This window comes from Coenobita brevimanus, chromosome 23 (genome assembly GCF_032717465.1).
Source record: "Coenobita brevimanus isolate Jiangsu-jjx chromosome 23, ASM3271746v2, whole genome shotgun sequence".
NCBI lineage: Eukaryota > Metazoa > Arthropoda > Malacostraca > Decapoda > Coenobitidae > Coenobita > Coenobita brevimanus.
The window spans coordinates 14,563,610-14,575,470 of record NC_136976.1 but is presented as its reverse complement, the minus strand read 5'-3'; positions in this window follow the sequence as shown (position 1 = coordinate 14,575,470).

The window sequence follows — 11,861 nt, the reverse complement described above, 5'->3', positions numbered from 1 at the left end:
TTGTTTGTGTTGCCGCCTGCCCCCTGTCGGTATTCGTGTGTACTTGAAGCTTGCTGAATAAACGGCTGACGGAGGAAGACCACGTTTTTCCCTCTTCCCCGCACCTTGTACTTGTTATCCACCATTATGACGGACCTCGACTCAACAGGTTATGGGCCCAGGAATCGCCTACTCTTCGATGGTGATGAGGAAAAGTACGAGTTGTGGGAAGTTAAGTTTATGGGCCACCTAAGGTTACGGAAGCTCCACGATGTCCTGACGGCCACAACTCCAGACGCCGAGAAAAACGCCAGAGTGTACGCTGAATTAGTTCAACTCCTAGATGACACAAGCCTTTCTTTGGTAATGAGAGAAGCCAAGGATAATGGGAAGAAGGCGATGAAGATCCTTCGTGAGTATTACATGGGGACAAGCAAGCCTAGGATAATATCTTTGTACACTGAACTGACGTCACTGAAGATGGAAGGAAACGAGAGTGTGACTGACTACCTAATTAGGGCAGAGAAAGCAGCGACCTCCCTGAAGAATGCTAATGAGGTTATTAGTGACAGTTTACTTGTGGCAATGGTACTAAAAGGTCTACCCCTAGTTATAAGACGTTTGCAACAGTTGTTACACAAAGGGATAAAGAGTGGACTTTTGTGGATTTCAAGGTGCAACTGAGAAGCTTTGAGGAATCAGAAAAAGCCTGTAGGCCACATAAGACAAGTGAAAATAATGATCATACTGTCATGAAAGCAAATTTTAGGGAGAGCACCAGTAACCTAAAATGTTTTGTGTGTGGAAGACCAGGTCATAAAGCTTTCCAGTGTAATGAGAAGAAGAAGAAAGACAGTGAACCTAAATTTAGTAGAAAACCAAGACCTAACCGTTGGTGTGATATTTGTAGATCCCATACACATGACACTAATAGTTGTAGGAAGAAAAATCATGCAAAAGTTGTGAGTCAGTCAGATGAAGCAGTAACAGAGGATGTAAATTTTAATCATAGTTTTGCATTTAAGGTAACTTGCACTAAGCCTAACCTAGGTATTAATGATGACTGTGGTAAGTTATTGGTTGACTGTGGTGCAACATCCCACATTATCATTGACAAATCCAAATTTGTAAAATTTGATGAGGATTTTGAAGCTATGAACCATACTATTGAACTTGCTGATGGTAGTAGAACTTCAGGTGTAGTGTTAGGCAGAGGTGTAGCAAGTGTTAAGCTATGTGACACTAATGGCAATGATCATAATGTTGAGTTGAGGAATGCATTATACATACCTACATATAAACAGGATATTTTTTCTGTCAAAGCAGCTACAAAGAGGGGTGCATCTGTCACATTTACCCCAAAGAATGCAGAGTTGTTATCCCCAGATGGTACAAAATTTGATATCGAGACACATCAGAAGTTATATTTCCTAAATAATGTAAATGTGAAAGGTAATACAGGTACCCACAATGTTGAGGAATGGCATAAGATTCTAGGTCATTGTAACTTAAAGGATGTCATTAGGTTGGAGAATGTTGTAGAAGGGATGAAAATTTCTGGTAAAAAGACATTTGATTGTGAAGCATGCACAATGGGGAAGATGACACAATACAGGAACAGAGAGCCAGATAAGAAAGCAACTAAGAAACTTGAATTAATTCATTGTGATTTAGCTGGCCCCATTGACCCCCCTGCCAAAGAAGGATTTAAGTACGCAATCTCTTTTGTAGATGACTGCTCAGGTGTTATTATGGTGTATTTTTTGAAGCATAAGAGTGACACAGTAGCGGCCACTGAGAGATTTTTGGCTGACAGCGCCCCGTATGGTCGTGTTAAGAAAATGAGAACTGACAATGGTACAGAATTTACCTCAGCTGAGTTTAGGTCTCTTTTGGTGAAGAACAGTATCAAGCATGAGTTTTCCGTACCATATTCCCCCCATCAGAATGGTACTGCAGAACGCTCCTGGAGAACCCTATTTGAGATGGCCAGATGCATGTTATTAGAAGCCAAATTACCGAAGAAGCTGTGGACATATGCGCTGAAGACTGCCGCATATATCAGAAATCGGTGTTACAACCCTCGGACAGGAAAGACGCCATTTGAGATGATGACTGGAGAGAAACCCAACCTTAAGAATATGAAAATTTTTGGGAGTCTATGTTATGCTTATGTTCAAGAAAAGAAGAAACTGGATGCAAGATGTGAACGAGGAATATTTGTTGGATATGATACTCAGAGTCCAGCCTACCTTGTATATCTTCCAGAACAAGACAACATAAAGCGAGTAAGATGTGTTAAATTCAATCAAGAACAGGGAGTGAAGAATGATGCTGTAGAAGAGTATGCAAGGCCAGTACCTAAGATAGAAGAAGGTGAACATGCTCAAGAAGATGAAGACCAAGACATTAAAGAAGAAAGAAGAGGAAATCAATATATTAAGCAAGAAAGAGATTCAAAAGAAGAAAGAGAAGAGAGAAGATACCCTGAAAGACTTCGGACCAAACCCAGGCATTTAGAAGACTACATCTTGGACGACGAAGACGAAGTAAATGCAGCAAAATACTCGGTTGATTACTGCTATCGCGTTGCTGACATTCCAAGGACATATGAGGAAGCTATTTCATCATCCGAGCATCAACTATGGCAAGGAGCAATGAAGGAAGAAATGGACGCTTTGCATGAGAATGCCACTTTTGATCTGGTACCATTACCTGAGGGGAGAACAGTAGTTGGTGGAAAATGGGTATATGCTGTCAAGTTAGGCCCGAACAACACAGAAAAACATAAGGCGAGGTATGTAGCTAAAGGTTATTCCCAAGTTAAGGATGTAGATTATGGAGAAACATTTTCACCAACCGCTCGTCATACTTCTATTCGAATGTTAATGCAATTAGCAGCCCAAGAGGGAATGAAGGTACACCAAATGGATGTAAAGACAGCCTATCTAAATGCAGAGATAGATTATGAGATATATTTAGAGCAGCCAGAAGGTTTTGTCAAGAAGAATGAAAAGGGTGAACATTTAGTTTGTAAACTTAAGAAATCATTGTATGGACTGAAACAGAGTGGTAGAAATTGGAACAGTATGTTGCAGGAATTTCTTAATGATCAGAAGTTTAACCAGTCTGCAGCTGATAATTGCTTGTTTACTAAATTTGAAGGTGACAATGTAACAATGATACTAGTTTGGTTAGATGACATAATAGTAGCAGCGAGCAATGATGGTGCACTCCATGGAGTGTCCATAAAGAAAACTCTCAAGGATAGATTTAAGATGAAAGATCTAGGACAACTTTCATGGTACCTGGGAATAGAATTTACATTTAATCCAGATGGTAGTGTCAGTATGAATCAAAGGAAATACTGTGAGAGTATTCTTGAGAGGTTTCATATGGAGGACTGTAACCCAAAATCTGTCCCATGTGATATGAGTGTGAACAGTATAATTTCTAGTGACTCCACTGAGTTGGAGGATCCCAAACTGTACAGGAAAATTGTTGGAAGTTTAATATATGTCATGATTGGGACAAGACCAGATTTAAGTTATGCTGTAACAAAATTGTCACAGTCAATGGCTAAACCTACTAAGGCTCACTTAAATTTGTCTAAACATGTATTGAAGTATATCAAGGGTACTTTGAATTATTGCTTGAGATACTCTAAGTCTGAAAACCCATTTAAATTAATTGGTTATTGTGATGCAGACTGGGGAGGATCGGAAGACAGACGAAGTACTTCAGGTTATTGTTTCCAGTTAAGTAACCAAGGTTCATTAATTTCATGGAAGAGCAAAAAGCAAAGGGTAGTAGCATTATCATCATGTGAAGCCGAGTATGTAGCAATAACTCATGCAATGCAAGAAGCAAATTTCCTAAGACAACTGTACTCTGATATGACAGATTGTGAAAGGGACACTGTAATACTGCATGTTGACAACAAAGGTGCCATAGCCTTATCCAAGAACCCTGTACACCATCAAAGATCTAAACATATAGATATTAAGTTTCATTTTATTAGGTCAGAAATTGAAGATAAAATTGTTGATTTGACATATGTACCTTCTGACCAGAATATTGCTGATTTATTTACTAAACCTGTATCAAGGAGGAAACTAAATGATTTTAGTGTTATCAGAGGAGTACCAGTATAGTAGCTATTGGAACAGTACTGTACAGTACAATAACTTGAGTTTAAGAGGGGGTGTTAAGATGTGTATTAAACTGTATTAGTAAACTCAAGTAAGTTACGGGTTATTATTATTTAGGTATTACAGGATTATTGAATATGAAATTTATTATTATTATTATCATTGTTTCTTAAGACTTTGGTAAAGAAATAAGTCATTATTGAGTGATATAAATTTAAGTTTAACCTATGTCTCTCTTAATATTTTTGTTTGTGTTGCCGCCTGCCCCCTGTCGGTATTCGTGTGTACTTGAAGCTTGCTGAATAAACGGCTGACGGAGGAAGACCACGTTTTTCCCTCTTCCCCGCACCTTGTACTTGTTATCCACCATTATGACGGACCTCGACTCAACACTCATCACACTCCCCAAGTACTTAAACGTACTCACATTTTCCATTTCCTCACCATCCAACCTCACTGTACATTCACTGACTTCACCTCTCTCAAAGACCATCATTTTACTCTTCCCTTCATTCACCTTTAGATTCCGTTTCATACACACTCTCCCAAACTCATCCACCAAGCCTTGAAGCTCCCCTTCGTCTTCACTTAACAACACCGTATCATCTGCAAACAACGGTACAGGGAGTTTCCAGACACTACCCTCTCTCACTAGGGCCACTCCAACATCCACTGCCCTTCCTTGTACCTCTTTTATTACCCCATCCATGTACAGATTGAACAACCATGGAGACATGACACATCCCTGTTTCAACCCAACCTTCAAAGAGAAAAAATCACTCAGTTCACCATCCACACGCACTGCAGCCTTAGCACCATCATACATATTCTTCACAGCATTCAACAACTTCCTATCCACTCCACATATTCTTAATATTTTCCACAATCCTTGTCTATCCACCCTGTCATATGCTTTCTCCAAATCCATGAAAGCCGCATACATCTTCTTTCCCTTCTCTAGAAACTTTTCCACTAAAGATCTAAGACTGAATATCTGATCTACACAACCTCTTCCCTTCCTAAAGTCTCCCTGTTCTTCTCCAACTAATTCCTCTGTTATTTCCTTAACTCCGTCAATAAGTATCCTACCATACACTTTTCCTATTACACTAAGAAGACAAATGCCCCTATGATTACCACACACTTCTTTTTCCCCTTTCCCTTTGTACAAGGGAATAATTATACCTGTCTTCCAATCCTCCGGGACTCTACCTTCCTCCCAGGCCAATCTGCACATCTTCCACATCCATTCTACTACTATCTCTCCCCCATGCTTCAGCATTTCACCGCGCACTCCATCAATTCCTGGGGCTTTCCCCAATTTGACTTTCTTCATTGCTTCCACAACTTCTATCCTACTGATTTCTTCCTGTCTTCTCACCTTCCTCCTACCATCTATTCCCCAGCCACATATACTGACATTACTTCCATTCTCTATGTTCAACAATTCCTTAAAGTGTTCTTTCCATCTGCCCACTTTTTCTCCCTTCTCCACTAGTAATCTACCATTTTTATCTTTCACTCTGCTACTAATTTCACTGCCACCCTATCTTACTCTCTTCACCTCTTTCCAGAACATTTTCTTACAGTCCCTCCACTTTACACTCAAATTCCTTCCAAATTTCTCATCCACTGTCTTCTTACTCTCTCTCACTAATCTTTTCACCTCTCTCTTCCTTCCTACGTATAACTCTCTCTTCCGCCTTTCAACTTCTTCCACACCCCTATTTCTCACCCATTAAATGTATGCTTTCTTCTTTTGTGCCACAGCCTGTCTCACCTCTTCATTCCACCATGCTGTTCCTTGCACCCCTTCCGTTTTCTCTTCACCCCACACACCACAAAACATGCTGCACATATTTCTTCTGTGAATATCTTGCACACACCTACCACCTCCCCATCTGCTCCAATTCATATTTGCCCAATCGTTCCTCCACTTCTCTCTTATATTCTGCCTTTTTCTCATCCTCTTGTAACCTTTCCACTCTCCTTGCAACTACTACTTCCTCCCGTCCTTCCCTTCTTCTATTTCTCCATCTTACTTGGGTCTTGATTCTGGCCACCACCAAGTAGTGGTCAGAAAGCTCACTCCCCCAACCTCTATAAGCTCTTGCATCCATTACACATCTTCGTATCCTTTCATCCACACACACATAATTAATCATTGCCTTCCTTTCATTCAGTTCCCCACCCACCCTTCTCATCACTCGCCATGTATACCTGTGGATCATTTTGTGCCTGAAGAAGGTATTGGCTATCACCAACCCCCTCCCGGCACAAATGTCCAATAACGCACTGCCATTCTCATCTGTCTCAGCAGGTACACCCCACTCACCAACTATTCCATCCACCTTCACATTCCCTACTTTACCATTCATATCACCGATCAAAAACACTCTCTCATTCCTTCCAAACTTTTCCATGCACACTTTCACATTTGTCCAGAACTCTTCTCTCACTCTGCTTGCACGATCTTGCGTTGGTGCGTACACGCACACAATCGCCCACAATTGTAGCCCAACTTTCAATCTTACTCACATAATCCTTGAGCCAACTGAGCCATACTCTCATATGTTCTTCTTCCATCTTTTGCTCACATCAATACAGACACCTTCTTTTCCCCTCTCAGTTTTGATAAAATTTTTAGCCAAACTTAATGGTATGATTGAAGGTCAGCCAATAGTAAACCCACTGATTTTTAGAACAGCAGGTCAAAGGTCAAGATCTCTTGGTTCAGTCATAGCATGATCTTGCAAAGGTCCACTTTAGCAGTTTGTATCCGATTTAGACCAAACTTGGTGGAAGGGATGAGGGTAAGGCAGATATGAATGGGATCAGTTGAAGAACAATTAGTCAAAGGTCAGGTTAAGATCAAATTTCGACAGACGTGTCTGAGTGTGAACAGAATAACGAAAAAGTTTTGATTTGATTTAAAAAGACTAGATGGAATGATTGAGGGTCACCGGGAGATTGACCTGCATTTTTTGAGACCTGTAAGTCAATGGTCAAGTCACATGGGAAGGTCAGCTTAAACAGTTCTGGTCCAGTTTAGATCAAGCACTGTGGAAGGGTTCAGGGTAAGGTGAGAACAAAGAAATTAGACTAAAATAAATTACTGAATATTTCGATAAATAAATGCTAAAATCATGGGGAATGGCCAAATGGCAAGGTCACAGAGTAAAGTCAGCCCAAGTAATTTTCTTCAAGAGAAATTAAAGATGTCGGCAATGGTAGATAGCTTCCTTCTTAATGAAGACTTTAATGCGAGATTCGGCAAATTGCTGGGAGATCCCCACCCTGCACAGCTGCTGTACAGGATGATGTTTACATACCCTCTCGTACCAGACCCCATTCAGTACCCAAACGATAACGGAAGCATTTTCTCTGCTACGTGTATAGAAACTGGAATGACAGTCCTGAATAACTTATAGATACATGATTGTCACTTCAAAGCAGACAATACATATCGCTGGGGTAAAAAGTGGATGTTTGAATTAGACATTAGCATCTTGAGCCCATTATGTTGAGTAGAGTGAATGATGTGCATGTTATCAAGCAAGATCATTTACCTAGTGATAACACTCCCTTATCAGTAACAATGTCAGGCTGTGAAACAAACCTGGAAGAGTTGGAAACTCATGCAGGAGGGTTAGCTGATCATGTTGTGTTTCACTAACATGTATCCAAGATTGAGACAGTTATGAGTAAACCCATCAGTGTAAAAGACACGAATATAGAGTTGTTACACCAGAAGCTGATTGAGAATGAGGCTCTCGATATGGATGCAAATTCCGATGAGTGTGTGACACAGATAACTGAGTCACTGTATGAGTGTGTGACGAGTGCTAGGTATAGAAAGCATCAATATCATTAAATGGCGATAATCACAAGGAGGATTATGAGTCGGAGTAGAGTGGAGAGAATGTTAAGCAATAAGGACGATCTAGAGATATGGAGAGCTTTCGATTAGCTTGGCGAATTCAAGGCAGATAAAAAGTGACCAAAATAAAAACATTGAAATGAGTGCCATTCCTGTAGTGACGTAAGAATTAAGAGAAGTATATGCCTCTTACGTAAGTTTTTTGAAGATAAGGAAAACTATGGAATTGGAAGCAAGTGTTGGAGTGAAAGTGAAAGTGATCTTTTGGGGCAACTACTAGTATAGTGGTTTTGTATCCTTCACTATACAAAACAAGTGTTGGAGTGAAAGTGAAAGCAATCAATCGGGACAAGTAATGTACGGCTGTTTTATATTGTAATGTATAAACCTTAGTATTCTCCCCTGCCACGCGCCATAGACACAGCACCACTCCGTAACAGTCTGAAAAATAGGACAAAAAGCTGGCCGAACATACAGGGTGATGAATCATTCATGCAGCTGTGGGTAGGGCAGGTGACGAGTGGAAAGATCTAGAAGAGTATGGGTTGAGTGAGGAGAGGGCAGCCCCGTCCTGCCTGTGCCACCTCTGCCTGCTCCAGACAGACTGTCTTAGCCACAGACTCGCATTCTTATTTGGACACAACCTCGCCATGACCCCTCAAAGTGACTCTTTCATTATCACTTTCTCATTTCACAACTCATACACCAAAACATTTGGTGACACTTGCAGTAGTGAAATGAAGGACTGATGAGTATTTTGGCCTTTCACTGAATGTTCTAGGTGGTGTAGTTATTAAGATATGATTGTTTGAAAAAAACAATTTTTGGAAATATCCCCTCATTCAGCGAGCAGTGCTCCAGATTTAACTTCGGCTTTAGGGTTTTTTCATCCCCCCAGCGGTACTGTCAGACCCACAACCCCCAGTTTTACATGGCATATTACCCCCATCCAGTCCTACTATCCACGTCCATCGTGCCTGCTTCCCTCCGCCCAGCCAAGTATTTTGCTCACCCCCACCCGATCCATTACAGATTTAAGAGAGATATGTTTCCATTACGAACTCCTTAGCACATCCATCCCACTCCACTCACTCCCTTCTGTCCATCCTGCCTGACCTATAATTGCTCTCCAGCTTCTGACTTGCACCGTACTAGTGTACCAATTTAACACCCATCTTCTTATATGTTTCTCCCAGCATATTCCACCACCCATCACCATGCCAGCTCTTTCCACTCCTTTCGTGTCCATCCACCACATCCAATTATTTTCTGATAGTGAACATCATAACAATAATCGCCCAGTAAACCAGGCGATATAAATTCCATCACTGACATGGCATATTTCCGGCATCGTGTCCCACCACCCAGTTCTGGGTGGAAAAAGAGACGATAATACCGATGATGGTGTTGATGGTGATGTTAATAATGGTGATGACAACGACGACAATGATGAAGATAAATTAGTTGCTTCCGGAGTATTTTATTTTGCTAAGGGGAAACCTGCCTCTCGTATCAGAGGGTTTCATTCGGAAAAAAAAATAAACAGATGGGTCAGTTTGTGTGAGCATTGGAACATATACAGAGGCCTTAGATGACAAAGAAAATACCACTCCCTTTTTCAGCCTTCCCCTCCCTCATCCCTCTCACACTTCCCCTTCCCCCATTCTTCCAATACTATCATCTTTCACTTAGTCATCCCCTCAGCTCCCCTAACCTTTCTCCCTCACGCTTCCAATACTCTGACCTTTCATAGTGTCACACTGTGAGCACTCCTCCCTCCTCCTTCCTTCCCTCCCTTTACGCTGTCAGCTCTTCACTCTCACCCTATATCCTCTCTGTTTACTCCACCTTTTTCTTAAACGTTTCTTCCTTCAATCTACCCCTCACCTTCCCCACTCATCACCCTCCCTGCCCTTCCTCGTTCCTTCTCCCTCTCCGTTCCTCCTTCACCCTGCCAGTACTCTTACGTTTTACTGAGTCGTCCCCTTAATATCCCAGTCTTCTCTTCTACTTCCCCTACCTACTGCCCTGCTCCTCCCCTCACCCTTCACCCTTCACCATTCCCCCTCACCCTTTCCCTGACCTTTCACCCTCACCCATTCCTTCGCCATTCGTCTCACACTTCCACTCTCCCTTCACCTCCCCATCCCCCACGCTAAACCTTTCCCTTCACTTTACCTTTCCCCTCCCCCTTCGTCCTCACCCTTCCCCATCACCTCTCACCCTTTCCAATTAACTTCTGACATTATCCTTCCTCTCACCTCTCCCCATCAGCCTTCTCCCTACCTTTCTTCTTTACCATTCTCCTTGACCAAGCCACTCCCCTTCCCTTTTTTCTTTTCCATTCTCCCTTCGCCCTCACCCTTTCCCAAACCTCTGTTCCCTCCAGTGCTCTCACCTTTCACAGGTCCCCTCACCTATTCTCTTCCACGACCCTCTCATACCTTCCCACTGCCCTTCACGAGGTCATATTCTTTCCAACTCACGTAGATGCAGTGTGAAATTGAGAGGAATATGGAAGGAGAAAAGCGAGAACTGGTACTCAGGTGTAAAGTATGTAAGTGTAAACGCTGATAAACAAAGCAGTGGGAATCGAATATGGATATTATATAAAGATGGAGTCACGGACCCATATTCTTGTCAGTTTAGGAGACTTACCAACACCTCAGAATATTATCTCAATATTGTACCTCACTTATATACTGTTTATATGTTACTAATTTTGACACAGATTGCGTAAGTATAACAGACAACAGTATTAAAATTCAATTTATGGAATTAAACTGGTAAGGAGCAGGTGCAAGGGAGCTTCATTACCGACAAGAATAATAAGCGTGGTCTATAAACAACAAACGAATAACTGCACAAAACATCTTATGGTCAAATGTCACTAAAGAGCTCAGTTCCTGTCTTGGGAGGGGTGGGGGTTGTTCCAGCAAGTAGGTCACCTCCTTGGAAGCGGTAAAATTCTCACTCCAACTCATGCTTATTATTTCTACTGTCACCTTTTCATTTTTCTCTCTTATATCCCACTTATCTTTTTCGTATCTCACTTTTTTCTCAAATATACTCATTCGTTCAAACCACCAGTCAGATTTCTTGCCAGTTTTTATGTCGCATACAGTTGAATTTACAAGTTTGTGGTGCAGTGGTTGGATTTTTAAGATGTTATATCTGTTATCAGTCGCTGAAAATTATATTATGTCTAGTTGAACGGCCTGAAATAACCTCTTACAGTAGTCAAAGTTTGGTGTTACATAATCATTCCCTTCCAGTACATGAATGTAAATACTGAGAGTCTGACCCTCTGAACTAGGAATCTTTGTACCTCATCTGTAGCCACGCACTTTCCAGCTGACTACGATTGAAAATGTAGATGAGATTGAGATAACTTCACTATTAAATCCTCTTTTCCATTGCCACAGTAAATCCCACGTTCCCATCCCACCAGCAGCCTACCTTGGGACAGATAAATAGCCCTTCCACTGAGTATTTTTTCCTCTTAACGCCTTTGTAATCCTGCCCTCTTCATCTGGATATCCGTGCCTTCTTAGACCCCTCATCGCTCCACAGCCTTTCTTCATCTCTCCTCTTACACATACTTCTTCCCCAACCATTTCCTTCTCTATTCTGTTGTATCACTTCCCTTTTTCCTTTCCGTCTCCCCTCTTTCCTTTCTCCTCTTCTCCTTCCCTCCTTTTCCCTTTTCATCCACCTTCTTTCCATTCCTTCTCCCCCTTTTCCTCTCCCTCTTCGCATTTTCCTTTCCCTCTCCCCTATTTTTCTTTTCGTTTTCTTTCTTCCTTCTTCCACTTTTTTCCTCTCCCTTTCTCCCTTTCCCTACTTTCTCT